The sequence below is a fragment of the Oryza brachyantha genome, chromosome 9 (assembly GCF_000231095.2).
Source record: "Oryza brachyantha chromosome 9, ObraRS2, whole genome shotgun sequence".
Taxonomy (NCBI): Eukaryota; Viridiplantae; Streptophyta; class Magnoliopsida; order Poales; family Poaceae; genus Oryza; species Oryza brachyantha.
In genome coordinates, this window is record NC_023171.2 from 4,034,578 (window position 1) to 4,039,466 (window position 4,889).

General features: G+C 40.3%; 1 pseudogene; it reads right to left on the bottom strand.

Annotated features, from left to right (window-relative positions):
- Window positions 1-1,165: 1,165 nt before the first annotated feature.
- On the bottom strand, window positions 1,166-4,337 carry LOC102711181 (annotated as a pseudogene).
- Between the last annotated feature and the right edge of the window lie 552 nt (window positions 4,338-4,889).

The window sequence follows — 4,889 nt, forward strand, 5'->3', positions numbered from 1 at the left end:
CAGAAATCGCCTGTATTTGCACAGCTTGTTGAGGAGGAAGGTCCACAAGTTAATTACAACATCAATGGAAATGATTATTCCATGGGCTATTATCTAGCAGATGGTATATATCCGTTATGGGCCACTTTTGTGAAGACCATTCTAGAGCCTCAAGGTAATAAGAAGAAATATTTTGCCAAAGCACAAGAAGCATGTAGAAAAGATGTTGAACGAGCATTTGGGTTTTACAATCTCGCTTTGCTATTGTTCATGGACCGGCTCGTTTGTGGGATGAAGACACGCTTGGAAATATTATGATGGCTTGCATCATAATGCATAACATGATTATCGAGGATAAGAGAGATGAACACGATAAGGAATATGATTGTAAGTACGATGACATGTGCGAAAATGTGACAGTTTCTCACGATGAAGCACCAGAACTTGATGCTTTCATTCAAAATTACAAGAACATCAAGGACAAGGAGACCCACACTCGACTTCAAGCAGACCTAATCGAGCACTTGTGGCACAACCATTCAAATTTATACAAGATTGATTAGTGCAGTCAGATTTTTTGAGCTCAATTTAATATTTATTCTAGAACGTGTGGCATATTTGGTTTTGTGATTTATGTTTAGCCCCACTTTCAGTTAGTAACGAGTTGGGTTTCCTCAACTCTTAGTTAAAACTAATTTTATAGTATTCTGAACCTTATTAGGAAATAAAAAAGATTTTTTTTGTCTGCAAATGTAAGTTTTTGAAACTGAGACAATGTCTTGTAAATGAACTGATGCCTAAAACAAGGGGTTGTAAGAGTAAACATCGTCGGCTTCTTCAGATGGTATAGAATGATGCATTCTGAAAAAGACAGGAACTTCCTTCTTGAAACAAGTACAGTATTAACTTTTTGGTTTATCTCCTTGCTCCTTGTGTATCTGTGTGCTTACTCTTTCAGTCATAATAAATATGGTAAATTGATGAAGGTACTTGGAGAAAAACTTGTGAAGAATGTATATAAATAAAAAAGAAAATAAGATTAAAATTATCCCCTGGACGAGTCAAAATAATTGCACTGACAATAATCGTTGCTTGGCAAGGCTTCAATAAAATACTGCAGAATATAATAAAACAAATTCACTGCTGACAGTAGTGCTATAGGCAGTACTGAACGAAAAAGCACACAAGTAAATAGTTTGATATGTCATTATTTGAATGAAAGGAAATTATAATGGTTTCGTAGACAGGTAGTACTCAAAATATACTGAACTACATGAAGAATTACTCTAGCAACCGAAACGCCTAGCAAGAATGTCATTCTAACACCCTTCATAGAATTGCTTCTGTTGGTCAGTCATAGCGCTCAAATCAAGACTAAGAATTCTCTCCTCTTCCAACTCCCTTTGGAACTCAAATTTTTCTCTATCCAATTTCATCTTTTCTTCCTGCAAATAAAAGGCCATGTCCAACCTCTCAGCTTTCTTCAGGTCTTTCTCACCTTCAGCTTCTTTCATCTTGTCCACGAGATAGTCCACTGCTTCGATGGTCGAACGTTGTTGCACCTTCTGTTTCTCCTTCTTCCTTCCTTCAGGTCTTCCTAAAGCATTTTCTGTCTTTTCAGCAGTACGGGTAGAAGCAGGAGATGAATTTGACACTGTCTTCTGCTTCTTGTTACTTGTTGTTTTTTGTAGCAGCGCGATGCTTTTTCCATGTAATCCATTTGGGCATGTCCTTTAGAATTTTCCAGCAATGCATGTAGGCAAAATTCTTGTTCTTAATATCTTCGCCCTTGAACATTGCACATGCACTAGAAATCTGTAGATAGCACACACAAAAAAAATATATGCATTCACTAGGATGTCACAAATGAACATGCATGACATAGTTTGATTTGTAACAAATAAACTAACCTTGTCATCAACTGAACAACCACTCTGGTTTATTGCCTCAATCTTTGATAGACATCCACAAAAAAAATTCACATCATGTTGAATGACACCCCAACGGTTTGAGTAACGAACCCTGTGTACGATCTGAATGAAATGTCTTGTTAGCATGAAAATATTGATGGATTCTTCTCCAATATGCCCCCAGTGGTTGATCACTTCCTTGAATAGGATCCATGCCAATATTAAGCTAAGCTGACACAAGAAGTCTGTCCTCATCATCTCTGAAATTTTTGGTTCTTTTCTGAGATCCTTTGTATGCTCCAGGTACATCATTATTACTTGTATGACTAGGAGGTGGGAGATCATGAGATTCTTGGTCATTCACTAGGAGGTTTGTGAAATAGTGGACAGAACCTGCTAGACAAATAAATAGTATCCATTTGACATTACTAAATGCTGACAAATATAGTGCACAAATAAGCTACCAGCTTGTCATTACTGAATGTTCACCTTATCCTTTAGGAACCTCTTCCTATGTGCACATAATCGTTTATTATTGAACATCTTCAGCGACGTATAAAAATGTGCATACTCAAATTTTACTTATCAGATTGCAACAATTAGACAAGATTGATATCCATTGGATCAATTTACAGAGACATGACATGCTACTGCTAGATAAAGTAGTTTACAAACCAAAAAGAAGTTCTTGTAATCTCACCTTGCAACCAAACCTAATCATTTATTTTCTTTAGTTATATCCATACAGAAGTAAACCTAGCTGCATTTGTAAGGTTGATTAGAAATTTTGCATTCTTTTCATTCTATCAGTTTCTTCTCAACAAACAGTGAAATACAAGCCAATGCTCATAGCTAGAATTCACCAGGAGAATATGTTATTCTGTAAACTGAAGTACTTAGCACAAAATGGGGAAGAAGTATATAAACAGAACCTAATGTAACAATGAATCTGTGCAGAGCGACGAATCCTTTTGTGATTGAATCTGTGCAGAGCGACAAAGTGACTCAAGCAACTCACGATTCAATCTAAACCAGAAATGATTGCTCTACCTGATTCATCGAGTTTTACTTCTATTGAATTGTACAGAATTGGAACTGTAATTATAGAATCCACACTGTATACTACCAACTGTAACCTACAACTAGGAATCACAAAACTACTCACCGTGCCTTCTAGTTCAGGTTCAATAGGTTCATCTGGCATCCGGCCATCGAACTATGTAGGAGGAGCCACGCGATGGCGCATCAGTTTGATGCCGGCATGATCAAATCTTCCCTCTGAACGATTGGCTTGTGCATCTGTCCTTCCTAGCGCAACCTGAGGAATTGCAAATAGACCATCCAGCGGCATCAGTGCATACCTCTCCCTGACCTCCAGTCGTAGAACGACGATGCGACGGTGCTCGGTTCATGTCGACTCCAACAGGGCTGAAACCCGACAGCGAATCTCTGCTTGGGCGCATATGTTCAGAGAATGGCGGGACAAGGGCGAGGGGCGGAAACAGAAGAGGGCGCGTGTGGGAAGATTGCAGACGCAGACGCGGGATTGAGGAAAAGCGCGCGAACGAGCGAGGGAGGAGCGCGAGGTCACGGGAAACAGCCAAATCACCCGCGTGGGAGAGGGATGGCGACCCGCTTGGAATCACCAAAGTTGGCTAGCTTAGGGAGAAGAATGGCGACCGTGAATTTTCAGGAGAGGAAGATGACGATTCTGTTGGATTTTAATTTTAGCCTCAACTCTTCCGTATTTAGCTAAATGGTCATTTTAAAGTATGCGTTGGAGTTGCTCTAAGTCTTTGATTAGCAATGGATATGCCGAAGACTCTGAACAGCAGAACAATTGGACAGATGAGAAACAGAAACACGGAACGTGCAGCCGGTTTTATAGTAATAATTAAAGCTCTCCAACAAAGACCAAAGATAACTAGATTCTCTTTGCTGCAAATAAATCTATAGTTCCATCTATTGTTCTTCTCAGAGAGGTCTCCTCTTCAGTGCAGATCCATCTATTGTTCCACTACTGGTGACATGACGCATTGTTTTTGTGATTCCCATTGACTCGGGTGGAATCTGACAACGAGGCTAGATCCGTTGGAAGGAGGACTCCAAAAACTTTCCATCAAGTACTCATGGGCCGAAAATGGAGCTCGTATGAAGATTTGACGGCCGTTTGAACTTAGCAATGTAGCATGTGGCCGAATCGGATTCCAGCACTTGATCATAAGGATCTTGATGTGAGCAATGGTTGTATCCATGGTAGTCGTGGTCACATCAAGTGGTGATCCCATCACCACACCGAATGGATGCACCTCCACCGTGTTGGACGCATCAACTTCGTCGCAGCCAAGTGGTAATCTATTTACCACGTTGGCCACGTCTCTTTTCGACATCAGGATCGTAACCACCAAATCGTGATCTTACCCGTATGTCGACCATCATCATCGCCATCAACGAGAGAACTTATGGAATATCAAACAGCTAAGTCCCTTTAATACTTATATTTTCTGTAAAAGTTTCTTCTTTCTCCATCCTTCGACTGCCCACGTCGAGTGGTTTTCACCCTCAGCAAGCCATTCGGGGGCTACACTGTACCATGTCATACAGTTCTTATAATAAAGTCTATTGTTTAAAAGCTCTTTTTCTCGAACACGAGATCAATACCTGAATAAAGCTAAACAAACTTTGCGGCTACGCCGTACTTACAGCACCAAACCGAGCAATACGCTACGCTCCACGCTGGCTAAATCTACTCGGGGGCTTTCGGGATGGGTACACAGCACAAGTTTATATAGCTCATTTCAGATTGCGAGATCTAAATCAGAATAAAGACATAAAGCAATAGCAAAACAATTTACATTACAGACAAACAAATGTCTTGCAAAAGACAGGTTGCTACTAATGGTCATATTTCCTATTTACAGGTAAATGGTCCGAACTATGGAGTCGGCACTGGCTTCAGCCTCCTCCACTAGTGCCAACACCTTCTCCGAGTTGCAATCG